Source organism: Notolepis coatsorum (genome assembly GCF_963971535.1).
Source record: "Notolepis coatsorum genome assembly, chromosome: 16".
In the NCBI taxonomy this organism is placed as follows: domain Eukaryota; kingdom Metazoa; phylum Chordata; class Actinopteri; order Aulopiformes; family Paralepididae; genus Notolepis; species Notolepis coatsorum.
In genome coordinates, this window is record NC_140180.1 from 42,456,673 (window position 1) to 42,471,429 (window position 14,757).

A 14,757-nucleotide genomic window follows, 5' to 3' on the forward strand; every position below is an offset into this window, starting at 1 on the left:
CTAGTTAGCTTAGCCTAGTTATGTGGTATAACTTAGTTAGCAGCTAACGTTAGCCCATTGCTCACGTCAATTAAATTACATGTCATTAAAGGTCCGTGCTGGTCTGTGTAATGTAATTACAATTGCATGTCATTTAAGGTCCGCGCTGGTCTGCGTCTATAATGAAATGAGAGGAAAGCTCTGCGCTAAAGCAAGTCTCATCTCAGCCGCAACGTGACAACATGTACTCGATGTTCACGATATAGTAATTTACTACATCTCATGTAGAACAAGCCGCGATACATCGAGTATACTCGATATATCGCCCAGCCCTACTTGAGGGCGATTGATAATGGTTCAATTGCTAAGGCAAAGAGGAGAGAGTGGGCAGCCTTGTCGTGTTCCTCTCGTTAAGGGGAAATAATCAGACCTCTGAGAGTTGGGGATTACACAGGCCGTAGGGGCGGAGTATAGAAGTTGTATCCAAGAGATGAATTTCGACCCGAAACCAAATTTCCCTAAAACTGAGAACAAATATGGGGAAATCTAGACAAAAAAATTTCCATTCTAGTGTTATTGGCAGGTGGTTCGGATTTATAGAAATTTGAATAGAAAGAAGTGAAGACTGAATTTATCTCAGAGGGGTTGTTGGTTAGAGAGACTTGAGAAATACCATGTGAGGTTGACTGACGCTTAAGTTGGAGAGCCAGTAGTCGGCTAGCTTTATTGCCATACTCATAATATGTGCCTTTAGTCTGTCTGAGAAGATATTCTGCTTTCTTGTGGAAAGTAAATCAAATTCTGTTTTCACTTTCACTCTGCTGGTATATAGCTCTGGTCTGGGGGATCTGGCATACTCTATCTATACTGAGGATTGCATCAATTAGCTCTTGCTGTCGCTGCTTACTCTTCCTGGCACTATATGACATAATCTCTCCTCTCGTTGAGGCTTTTAAAGCTTCCCACAGCAAAGAGGGTGACGTTGAGTCATTCCTGTTAAACTCCAGGTAAATATTGATCTTTTCCGTGATAAAATCACAGAACTTGTCATCGGCTAGCAATCCTGTATTGAACCTCCATTGTCTTCTTGTATTGGGTAAAAGTCTCAAGTCTAAGATGTGAGGTGCGTGGTCCGATATAATAATGGCAGAGTATTCGGTGGACTTAACAGAAGAGAGAAGAGCTTTGTCTACAAAGAAGTAATCGATACGAGAGTAGCATTGGTGGACCTTAGAAAAAAAAGGGAATTCCTTTGCAGATGGATGAAGAAAGCGCCATGGGTCTATACAACCCAGCTGACTCATAATGGTGTCTTTGACATGGCCGAGGGTATTAATGTTTTAGGGTGAGAGCGGTCTGCCTTAGGGTCAATCACAAGATTCAGATCTCCCCCCAAAATAAGATTATGATTGTCCAAATTAGGAATTTTAGAGAAGAGGGATGTCATGAAATTTGGATTGTCCCAGTTAGGGGCGTAGACACTCACCAGAACTACTGGAGTCTGATATAGGTTCCCACTCACTATAACATATCGGCCTTCTGGGTCGGAGATAGTCTGTGCCGGGGAGAACTGAATTAACTTGTTGACCAAAATTGAGGCGCCCCTGGATTTGCTGTTAAAGGCTGAATGGAAAATTTGTCCAATCCAGGCTTTGCTCATTCTGTTAGACTCATTTAGACGCAAGTGGGTCTCCTGCAGGAAAGACTCTTAACACTTTCAGCGCCAGAGATAGCTGTGGGCCGTGTGGTAAGAATGCCAGCGCTTTAAAGAAAAGTGAAACATGGCGGTGTTTGCAGGGCTAAAACTATATTAAATATCATAGCTATGGATATAAAACTATTGCCCATTTGACATCGATTATCTATCGTTCAATTTGTGAAAAAGAAAAAAATATTTCATCCATACATTCCCGTTTTATACCGTGGTGAATATGAGTATAGTTTTAGAGTAATTCTGTCTAATCCCAGGAAACGCCGCTATGCAGCGTTTAGTGCATTTCACTAGAAACCGTGGCGTTCCTCGCCTGGATCAACAATCAATCTGAAATCAACGCTATATTATCGGTATTATGTGGGGGTTCTATGCTTCGATCGTCACCAACGGAATACGTTACACAGTACATTACACACATACGCTCTGATCGCGGGGAAGGGATTCTTCGATCAACGCAAGATTGATACCATATAGCCCTTACCTTGACTAGGATGAGCTCCAAAAAGAATATACCAATTATCTGATCGCCATTCCAAGTATTGATGTCGATCGTGTTGCCAACATAATCCACCAAAGAACATGAACCGGGAGTGCTTGATTATCTTCAATCTATGTGTTATAAACGCTACTCCTGCCCGACTAGGAAAACCCGGACTGGACTTTTTAGACCGACACACAGGCCAAGCCAGAGGGTTTCAAAGGATGTGCAATACTGGCTGCAAGGTGGACGTTTGCGATCTCAGACTCATCCCCAATGATAACACAGGCTCCCTCGATGGATTATGAATGGGAATATTGAAAAAAGAAATAATGATAGAAAACCTGACTTTTCTCTGGTTTTGCGCCCAAGCGATGGCGAGTTAACCCGACTTATCTCGGGTCTGGCGTCCAATGTGTTAAGGTGTGACAGCACTCTGGCTCGTTTCACTAGCCCTCCGAGTGAAATAATAATGCATGCTTACATACTGCGCATTCACACACACGCACACACGCGCGCACGCCTGTCCACGAATGCATGTGCACTCACACATTCATGTAGCCATGTGCATGCATATGCAAGCCTACCAGCAGCACCACACTAATTGTCAAAAACTCACATTCTTGGAGAGCCAATAACACGATGGCCACATGTAGCCTACAAGTATATGTCCACAGTAATCGAATAGGCTTTAGATTAAATAATAGGAAGTAGATATGCATGTACACACACACACACACACACACACACACACACACACACACACACACACACACACACACACATGATGACATTTATATTCAATCCGACATTAAACTAAATGTCTAAGCAGGCAGGGCGGTTTCAGTGCAACAGTGTCATTAGTACATTTTTTAGGCAAGTATTAAGTTGGTATAATAAACTTGGTGTCGGGAGCACAGGGAGTGTGCAGCTACCCTCTAGCACAGCATTCTGGGTAATTTTTTTTTTACTTTGATCTTTTGATCTTATGTGGCTGCATTGATCCGCTGTGTCTGTCCATTGACGTCTTTTTTTAAATAAATTTTTAACAAGGAGTATCCATTTGTTGGACAGAGAGTTGACATTAGGTTATAATTAAAAAAGAAACCAACGGACAGTAATACCTTCTGTAAATCTTCGGTCAATCGTTTCATTGATGGATAAATGTAGCTGCAGCCGTCGAGCATCACACAAACATGCTGTTGCTGGTCTCATTAACAATTCCGTGGGGGGGGGATTGTGAAAGTGTGGGTGACGCCTGTGCACCGCCGGCCCCCCCATGGTCCTTTGAGCTCCTTTTCAGTCAAGCTTTTTCTGCTGCAGGGTTTAAATCCGAAAGATTGCCAAATCCTCCGCCATCATTGTTGCCTCTGGACACTTCTTTCTCTCATTCACATGAAGTTAGGCATCGGAGTGTTCTCAGATGCTGACTCGAAACAGAGGGGTAGAAGGGAGAACATCAAGGACTTTCGGTTTCCCTTTGAGGAAATAATGCTGAATGGTGTGTCGATCTCATTTCTCCAGACATACACTGTTCGTTCCTAAATGTATTACAACTATTTGCACTGCTCCAGATCAAGGAAAAGGTCAATGGTTTCAGGTATCTTGGTGGACACAGTGGTTATGTCAGTTTAGCAATCAGATATGGCATGACTGCTCAACCGGACAAACCAGGCAGTACCGTTCCTCATTCCGGGCTTGTTTTCTCTATGGCCAGGGACGTAGAACACCATTAATGTAGGAGAGACATGTCCGGTTATGGAGAACCGGTGGTGTTTCTTAACTCGCAGCTGAGGAAAAACGCAGGATTGTTTTTGTTTTGAATAGCTTTTCTCTCCTTTCTCTCCAGACGCACACAGTTCCAAAACATTTCAGGTAATTTCAGTTTAATTGTGTAGGCACTCAATTAACATACTAAATAACTGTTAAAAAAAAGGTGCCGTGTTTTCTTTCCAAACAAAACATTCATCAACAAAAATAACATTCACAGCTAGAAGCGGCTGTTTACTCTCACGTAGCTTCTTCAAAACAAGTCTCATGTGGGAAGATGCTGGGGGGCGGGAACAAACAGCAAGCAACTGGGTTTCTGAGAAACTCTGTCTTATCGTGAGAATCAGGCATGGTATCACAGCTAATGACAATGATATATGATACGATATATTATTGATAAATTATCCTTGTAACTTTAATAGTGTATAGAGGTGGGAATCACCATTTAATTTTATTTATCCACCAATTCACTGCATAATACCTCTCGCTTTCTCTGTGTCCCTCTTTGTATCTCTGTCCCCCTATGTATCGCTCTCTGTCTCCCTCTCTTTTTTTTCTGTCTATCTTCCCTCTGTTTTATCAACACAAGACATCTAACTAGGTTTACATTAGCACCAGCACAGAATTGCAATTATTATATGAGTTGATTGTTTCTCCCTGATAGTCCTATAGTTTAGCTACTTGGTTTAAGTATTCCTATCTGAAAAATAACAGCTCTGAAGAAAATCTTTTCCTAATGTGTATGTGTGATGTGTGTGTGGTGGTGGTGGTACACGTTTAAATAATGATATGAATGTTCATATCCAATTATTAACTATTGTAAATTTGTCTTCAGCGTATGATGGTGTTTGTTAAAACAGCCTCACTCCCCTCTGCTCGGAACAATTCTATTTTTTATCTACCTATCAAAAGCTTAACTCAACGTTGCATTCTGAATCCAGGGACTATGGATCCTGCCTCCAGAGCACTAGTGATGAGTAATTCATAGAGCAGAGAGTTAAGAAAATAATCCAAACTATCCACTTAACTTCATGGTTTAACTATAAACCTTGAATAAAATATTTCAGACATCATAGAGGAGAAAAGGTACCTTTCAGCTATAGATGAAAGAACATTTATGCAAGTGACTCATATATGTTTATGCTCATGCAAGCATATAGTCCCCCCTCTCCAATTACAAATGTGTATCAAATATGTATGTGTTCCCCCCAAACCGCCAATGTTGAATTCCATTTTTCAACCCATATTATTTTAATCCTTCCGTTTTTCTCGCTGCAAAATCAAAAACACATAAATGTTCTGACATGTTGATGCGCACGCATGCATGTATGCAAGTACACACACACACACACACACACACACACACACACACACACACACACACACACACACACACACACACACACACACACACACACACACACACACACACCAACCTCATCCACCACAGACCACCTCTTCCTGTTTGTTAGTGGTATTTCTGATAACTGTGCCGCTTATCAAGTGTCAGCTATCTCTACACTCATGACACATACACTCCACAAAGCCCCTGGTACAGGAAATGGCAATGGCTGTCATGGTACAGAGTACAGGAAGTGACGTGGCTGTCATGAGGGTGTGTGTGTTGCGAGGGGCCCAGCGGGTGTGGGTTGGTTGATTTGGTCTGTATAGCAGCAGCAAATGAGAGGAATTGGCTCTCACTTCATTCTCACTACCTAGACCCCGCGTGCGTGCGTGTGTGTGTGTGTGTGGTGTTCACATGAGTGTGTGCTTGTGTTCGATCCACATTGACGAGTAGTAATGACTTCAGTGTTGATATAGAGGTATGCACACCTGGTGGCTTTGAGTAAAACCTACAGGACTGCATATGGTGACGTCTGATCACAGTAACTCACAACAGGAGTATTTGTGTGATCAATTACTACTACGCGTTATCACCTGCAGTAGTTGTATTTCACCCCCAGTTGAATATTTCAGTCACGTTGAACCTCCTTTCCCTCTTTTCCATGGTAAATGAAAAACTCTGATGAAATTGATTATTTAAATGTAGATCGCTCTTCTAAATCACCGTGGGATTTAATTGGTTTGCCTCCTAAATGAAAATGGAAGCAGATACATGCCAGTCATGAGGATTGGGATCATATTTGTTTCATACTTGTTCGCCTAATCGCATACAATCTAGTTGCTGGGCTACCTGCGGTTGAATTGGGTTCACATGCCAAAGCACATTCGGGTGTGACTGCTTTGTATGTCTATGTAGTCTCTCTTCTTTGTACCGTCCAACATAAAGGCTGTTCTTTATGGGTTTCAACGATCTCAGGAACCACTCCCCGTGAGTTCTGTCGTCTCATTAAACACTATACCAAACAGACTCGCGGCTCATTCCGTGACATGCCGTCCGTCTGATCTGCTAGACAGGAAACGTCAATACTTTCCCCATACAGCTTTTAGTCACCATGACCAGGTTGTTCCATATTCTACGGTCAAAGTCTAAAGTGAATGCATACCTGTTGTAACTGTTACACCTACGTATCTCCAGCAGCACCCCTCCTCTGCAGGAGAAACTCGTCTGTCGTCTTTCACGCTGTTCAAGGTGTGGCTCGCTGGTTGGACCTCTCTGCTTTCTCCCCTCCCCCGCCACAGTCTCCCCGGCCAATCCACAGCAGCGGCAGAACTCACCTGAAGGGATTTGCATTCAGGGCCCACCCTGGTCCCTGATTGGCCAGGTGCAGGCATTGTGCCCAAGGGCGCCTCTACCAATGGCTTCGGTACTTTGTGACTCATAGGGAGAGGACAAGTTGCCTCACTACACTTCTCCTTTTTCTGTTTCAAACAGCAGCCATTGCGTTCCCCCCCCCCCCCCCCCCACCCCACCCCCTCCTTTCCAGTTTTGTTTTATCGCTGTGAAAGAGAGGTGTGGGGCAGGCCAGTGTTCCACACCTTTATACGGTTCTATCCCCTTTGCTCTCTGGAGAGACAACTTGGATTATTTTTCCTTTCACCCTCCTGTCTATTTTTCGTCTTAATTATTGAGATCTGACGTTGACTCCACTGTCATTATGGATCCTGACAACCGAGTTCTGTGCCTTTGAGGTTAGTGACAAAATCATTTCTTCATAATTTGACCTACTTTGAACAAACAAAACGTATATTACGGAGAGTTTTACCATGCTTTTGAAGTTTAAATGAAGATACCGTTGTGTTTTTAATGCAAAATAAAAAGCAGAAGTGGCTTCAACAGTCAACAGCCTGGCGGCAATGAAAGTCTATGTCACCATAACTCTACCTTTGGTTACATATCTTGGGGAACACATGACATATTTTTACAGTCTGTTCTCCAGGGCATTTAAATGCGTAGCCTACCTAATGACATACTTAAACCTTTTGGTCAGTGAGACTTCTCATTCTTAAATGAATTAAGCATTTATTAAAAGTAATTAAAAACATTTATTACTTTAATAATTCCAAAGGTTTTGAGACATTGAGCTCTGACTAAGAGGACTACAGTAGATTGTCTGGATTTTATGGTACCCACTTTTCATAACACGCAGTTGACACTCATTGCATGTGGCATGGATTTTAATATAACTGTATGTTTCCTACTCATAGCATTGTTGACCTTTTTAATTCAGAGCAAATGTGTTTTTTGGATCATAGATGCGTTTGTGGCTTTTCTCTTATGAATCATTGCCTTATATGGTCTGTTGTAGCAAGGGTGGGAACAATATTTTGCAAGTCCCCTGACCAAGCCCACATGTGTTTTCTCTAGTGGAGCAATACTAGTACTAATTATCGCTTATGTCAGTTATCTTTCATGCTTGTTCATCATTATTAATACCAGTGTACCTACAAATGTTAAACGCTGTGATACCTAGGCCCCAGAACCTGTTCTGCCTTCATCATTACTCCTTTCAACAGCAAATGCTCAATGCATTAGAACCACTTCGGCTCACTGGAGCATCATTGTCCCAATGTTGCTCATCTTGTAATGCAGAAGCCAAGCAGGTTTTGATGTACAATTCACCATTGAGGCCAAACAATGGTGTTTTCCCCCAACGCCCCATTTAGTTAACCATCCCTAACGTTGTAGCGTTCTCCCATTAAAGAGTTAATGTACTGCCCTCAATGTTGTTGCATTACTGTTTCCAAAATGTCACACAGTGCAGCAGAGATAAAAGCAGGCTTCCTGTTTCACCAGAAACTTGTGGTTCACACCATCATGTGCATTGCATAATCACTGAACAAATACGGGTTCACATGTTTCAGCAACATCCATATTTCGTCCAGTGTATCAGTTTTTATATCCGCATACATCTGTTTTTATTGACACTTGCATCCTTAAACGTAGGATGGTATATAAAGCACAACCGGGAACCGTCGATGTGGGATAATCCCGAACCAGGCCAACCATTTGGGGACTTTTATCAAGTAGTTATAAGCCACTTGACAATGTTAATTAATTAAACTAGAGCGCCACTCATATTTGATATTATTGGAATGCATGACATAAATAAGTGTAAGTATATGCCTTAGGCGAATCATAGGTTTCCATCTATTGGACTAGAAATGGACTAAGGGATCTTGCTTTCCCAATGCCTTCTCCACGTGTACCTTGTTCAGCTCATGTCTGTCACTGCTGAACAGTTCTCTTGTGCCCAACAGGTATGAGTTTGCATACGACCTGCCTTTCCAATCATAATGTGTGCCCACCCTGATTTGGATTGTAAATGAGGCCCTTGGGTGCCTCAGAGGTTTGAGCTTTGGACATGAAGTCAACTCCCTGGTCGCCATGAAGCGAACACATTGGTACACAGCCTATTGAGGCTATGTTTGCCCCACTGAGGACATAATATGGAGATTACAGCAGAGAGGCAGGGCAGAAGTGTCTGGGTTGGCGTCTGGTTCATTATGAAAATTAACATGTCTTAGTCTGTAATTAGATCATTAGGCCAAGAAGGAGGAGTTGGCGGAGTTGAACACAAGGAGGAGGGGTGTACTTACTCAGCACAGTTCATAACTGTTTTCATTCTTTAGGCCTGCTTTATTTTTTGGCTTTCAGAAACAATATTGCAACGCATATTTTTTGTAAAATAGATTTTTATAGTTTTTGCAGAGATCCTAGTCTAATGAGGCTGTTGATACGCCGCATGCACAGAATCACGGATCCAGTCATCTTCCTCTGCGTTGGTGTCGGACCCATTCAGTTTAGCTGGACTACATCAGGCTACACCAGCTTGCCTCTCTTCTACCTTGCCTCTCCCCTACCTTGCCTCTCCTCTACCAGTTGGTTCAGATGTCTGGATCAGGCTGAACATGTAACCTGAGCCCAGCTCCCATGCCCGCTGACGCCAAGGCCCTACCTGAACCACTGACAGGCCTCACAAAATTTGAGGCACAAGCCTGAACAGCCCTTTCCACTGTCTCCGTTGGCCTCTTTGTGGCTTCACTTCACACTGTGAATCACACTGCATGCGCAGGACACACACAAACTCACCAAAGAGTTCTATGACACAGACACACACACAGTGTTGGCGAAGCTACTCTGAAAGCATTGTGCTACAACATGCTTCACACTGGAACAAGTTGAACTACAACAAAGCTAACCTCAGGAGAAATAATTACTTACTATAAATAAAGTTACTTGGAAAAAGTTGTTCAAGCTACTTTATAAAACTAAATTAATCAAATCTGCAATTGAATACAAAGGGATAACATGTAGAGTAACACAAAATTAAGTGACATTGCAAATAATTCCACCCAATTGAAATTGAAAACCAAGTGCATAGTAAACCTCTAAACTGCTCCCGATGAGCAGGTTGGCACCTTGCATGGTTGCCTCCGCTGTCCATGTGTGAATGTCTGAGAGAATGGGTGAATGTGAGGCATAAGTTGTAAAGCGTTTTGGATAAAAGCTATATAAAAATGCAGTCCATTTACCGTTTGAGGCCGTTTAATTTCCTTCAATAGATTTTTTCTCACTTACAAGATCTAGGTTCTTGCAGAAAAATAACTAGCAAAACTGTATTTTTATGCATATGTATACTTAAAACTTGTTTATCCTGAACTGGCACCTCTTTAGACCAACATTTCCATGACAATGGTCAGCTTAGTTGTCAGAACAGAATATCTTGTACAATAGGGGGAGGGGAGGGTTCGGTCAAAGGGATTTCACTCAGGAGAGGACAGGTGGTGGTGAAGATAGTAATGCACTTCCTTTCTTTTCTTATAGCTAGAGCCATATGAAATCCGTTTAATTTTTTTCCAAATTCCATAATTTTTTTTTTCCAAATTCCGTTTTTTCCGTTTTAATATTTCAGAATTCTGTATTTTGCTTTGTACGCTCATTTTACCATCAGAAATAGTGTCTAATAAGTGGGAATCAATAAATGTCCACAATTTAATAAGATATAACAGTCCATTTAATAGGGCTGTCTTAAATACTTCGAAAGCTTCGTTCAATGGGCATAGGATTCGAATATGAAAATAAAATTCGATTATTAAAAAAAAAATTAAAATTATATATTTTAGCAAAATCAACTCTGCCTCTCTTTGTTAACTACAACAAGCAATGCTGTTTGTTATTTAAGATGAGGTCGGACTCGGCACTGACAGATTTGTGTTCATTGTGCTGCTTTTATAAACCCTCAAATGACGGCTTACAATATTTCATGAAAGCAAAGTGTTTAGTTTGTCTAAGATTTAAAAAGGTTTAAACTTTACAGCACTGACAAAGTTGAACAAAGTGCTGTACAAGTCCCACAACATTTAAAAAAAAAATAAAAATTATAGTTGATTCCATTTTTATTGCTCAATTCCGCGATTCCGTCCGCGATTCCGTGATCGCGGATTCCATATGGCTCTACTTATAGCCTGCCTCCATGCAAAACTGTAGTTCCAGTAGTTAACTCCACTTCAAAAGATAAGATGTTCCTTTACTAATCCCCTTGTTGAAATTCAGCCGTCATAGCAGCACAGGGTAGGGGGAGGGGAAGTACAGGCAGGGAAATAGAAATGACCATAAAATATAGAGAATAAAAATATAAGAGTAGAGGTAAAGAACAAGATAAAATATGAATAAGAAAATGACAGGAAAAAAAGATAAAAGTGAGGATGTGGTCAGTCAGACGGGTGAGACATATACTCTATCAATAATTATAACGCACTGCACCAGAGTCCATGCAAGGTTCAGTAGTCAAACAGCTCTAGCTGAACTACTACCAAGCTACAGCAAAATGTTGTTAAACTACTAGTTTAATTACATGTAGTGAATCTCCTCCCTATCACCATACACACAGTACACAGTCAGTTTCTCACAGGCACATAACTACTAGGGTAGTGCAGTGCTTGGGTGTTTCAGACAATATAACAAAAAAACTACTTGCTAATGAATTAAATGGAACCATCTCACGGTCACCACAGCTAAAACATGACTGGACAATCTTTCATTCCGACAGACTCAGAAACGTGTGCCAGAGGAATACACTTGGCCCACAGCAGGACATCTTCTACTGTAATTAACATAACAATTTGTGGCTCTAAAGATGACAAACGTAATAGCTTTGTGTGCCTGACAACATTCATTGGCGATATTGACTCACTGGTACAAATGACACATCAACAACATACAGAACACATCATTTGTTGAATTAAACTCGGCGGCTAAATAAGACACTGACAACACAGTGCTATGATGGCTAGCATTAACGTTAGCTATGATGGCTAGCATTAATGTTAGCTATGATGGCTAGCATTAATGTTAGCTATGATGGCTAGCTCTAATCAGTAATGTTAGGCGGTCTACAGTATGTAAACTTGTCACATAACACAGACAATAACTTACCTTATTGTCCTTTTGTAGGCTGTAATGTTAGCCTAAGCAACCACTATGCAGTGTGCATGCAGATACTGTAGCTCCAATTATTGAACTTTTAGACTAATATGGGATAATCTTCTAATCTGTCTTCAGACAGACATTGCTGTTACTACCTTTTTATTTATAATTGCATGCTAGTCAAGACTCAACTACTGCTATCGCTAATCATAGACTCACTCAAGATGTTAACAGTGCACGGACAGACGGCTCAGTGCCCCTCTGCTTGTCCGCATACACAGATCAGTCTAGTTCTAGGGTGATAGCCCTCATCTGCGAGCACCAGAAACACAGAATAAAAAGCATTGTTCGACTCTTTACTAATAAATCATATCTGTTGGCAACTGTTTTTTTTCTGCCCAAATAGGCGAGAAATGTCTCCCATGGCACAGGGAAATGAATGGGTTATTAAACTAGCTTCGTCTGTAGGTCACACAGGCTCTTTAAAAGAAGGAAACATCGCTAGCCACAACTAGCATAGCATTGCAGCACATGTCCCTCAATGTCACCAGCTTCAGTGCATTCTTGTCGTGGGGGTTTAATGAAATTGAAACACCTGCTCCTTTAGTGTTAGCAATGTGGCTCATGACAAGCTCAGAACCGTTCTGCCCCTCGACACAACTGTGAAAGTAGGTGGTTACACTTGCTAGCTAATGCTAACACAAACTGGAATGCATAGCCTACAGGATATCATCCCTACATTGCATTTGTTGTTATTCAAATCATTCGTTAATCCCGTTGGCACTTTGTGTTCTGTTCAAGCTGATTCATCCTGCAAGCATTTAGCTCGACGAAAAAGCTGTTTCAATGTGTTGAGAGGCAGCTAATGCTAGCTGTGTAGCCAGTTAGCTTTGCAATAGCTCCGTGTCCATACAGTAAGCTCCAAAATGAGGCGATCAGCCTTAATGTAGCAAACATCACCCTGCTTCTTTGACTCTGCAACAACAATTTTGGATAACGCCAGTAAGAAGTGTGGCCACTAGTGGGGCTTTGAGACTTTATGTCCGGATTGTTTTTTTTTTGCAGCTGGGTGCAGCTTTTGTGTTGTTGATATTTAGAAATTGAAAGCAGGATAATGTGGATGATGCTGTTCAAGGTGATGATTTAGGGAGACGCAGAGAAAGGAGTCGCCAGAACAACTACACTGCACAGTCATGCGTCCTACAAATGTCTCACAAAACGTCCCTTATAAAACCTCCATGTATGAGTGAGTGAGTGAACACAATTTGCCATGTATATAGCCCAAGGTTGAAATCCTGCACGTCATGGGGAAAATGGGCTAGTTAGTAAATCCTCCTGTAAAGGGTCACTTAACCTCTCACTACAAACACACTGTAAAGAACATTACTTGTAATTGGGAAAGGAAAACATTGATCGTATTTGCCATCTGAGAAAAATTTTTCTTCCTTTTCAGGTTATTGCACTTGAAGAATAATTGGAGGAGGGATTTAGACTTCAAATATTCATTATTTTAGAAAAAAGTGTGCCAAATATTATAAACATGATCATGTATTTGTACAACTTTCCGAACCCCCCCCCCCCCCAAATCATCTCACAGCCCCCTGGGTGGTCCCCAAGCCCAGGTTGAGAACCACCGACATAATGAAAAAGCCTTGATTAGTCTTTTGGTAGAAACTATAAGTTCCATTTGCTTTAGTTATAACCACTGCTGATAAGAACATGCTAGTGAAACAGGCTGGCACATCATGTTATTTGACCAAGGTTGAGAAACCATTGTTGTTCCGTCAGGAGATTCCTGAGCACAAGGGTGCATGGTTTGGTCAGTTAACCGCTTACCCTGGGGAGATTATCACCTTTATAATTATTTTCACTTTGGGCCGTAACTCAGACTTGAGGTGTCCAATATCTGAGGCCTCAATGGCGGGAAAAAGAGGTTGAAATGTATTACATAGCCTTCGGGGGTTTGTATTCTACACCGCTGGTTTGAAACCCACCTACTGCTTTTCAGTGGGCAATGCAGAAAGCCAAGGTTCTTGAATGAAACAGCCACACAGAGCTAGAAGGTACTGTAGCCTGCCTTCATCAACCTGTATTGAATTTATTTTATACAGTGGTACATAGTCAAATACTTTTAGTCTCCTATAGCTTATTTTTCTTGACCATTGGCCACGTGGGAAGCTTCTACATCCATGTCCTCTCTTTTTGATGGGTTACTTGGCTGAAGTCTCTCTGAAAATATCTCTTGCATTATGTTCCCATACCTGTCTCTCTATTTTCATTGAGCAACAAAACACACTTTTCCAATGTTGCAAACGGTTTAATACAAAGAATACGCTGGGACTGGTAGCCCATTGTTGTGAGGAACCAGAGTGGTAAGCCTGAACCCTAAAGCCTGCCAGACATTTCAACTCAGGGTGTTGTGGTCCTGAAAAGGAGATATTGTACATCTAAATTTCAATCCCAGGAGCAGGGAGTTATTCGACTCTGGCCTTTTCAGTTCTTAAGAAAGACCAAATTCCAACATATTAGATGGTCTGTTGTATAGAAGATTTTTGCAGGCATGTTCTGCTTTAATAGGCAGTACTTGTGTGTGTGGAGTAACTGGAAGGATAGGAGATGACATGTAGCATATGTCATCAACCAGACTTGAAATGACATTGCAAGCATGTGGAATGTGCCTCGCTCGAAGGTAAGGATTTTCAGTAACTCGTAGCCTCTTTATACCAAAACACATCAGCAAATTATAAGTGCTAATTTGTCACATTATCCACTTCCCCTGCCCACCAGGATCTGCCTTCCAGATGAAACCCCCTCCCCCCTCCCCAATTCGTCCCTCTTCTCTCTCACAGAAGCCCCCAGGAGTGGGCAGGTGAGAGTTAAGTCGCATCGTCCCCCCAGGCTGCCATAGCTGTAAAATGAGAGCGACATGTTCTGAGTTGGAAAGAGAGCTGTTATGTGGAATTTCAGGTCACACCCTGTGATAAC

The 14,757-nt window shown here is 41.7% G+C and overlaps 1 protein-coding gene across 2 annotated transcripts in view; it reads left to right on the forward strand.

Annotated features, from left to right (window-relative positions):
* Positions 1 to 14,757, forward strand: part of elf1 (E74-like ETS transcription factor 1) — an 84,655-nt gene that overhangs the window by 25,251 nt on the left and 44,647 nt on the right. The window contains exon 1 of one of the 2 annotated variants that reach the window (XM_084332305.1): positions 6,867 to 7,034. The exons of the other annotated variant lie outside the window; for it this stretch is intronic. The gene's annotated coding sequence lies outside the window, so the exon portion shown is untranslated. Of the gene's footprint in view, positions 1 to 6,866; positions 7,035 to 14,757 lie in introns of those variants that run through there. 2 annotated transcript variants of the gene reach the window in all.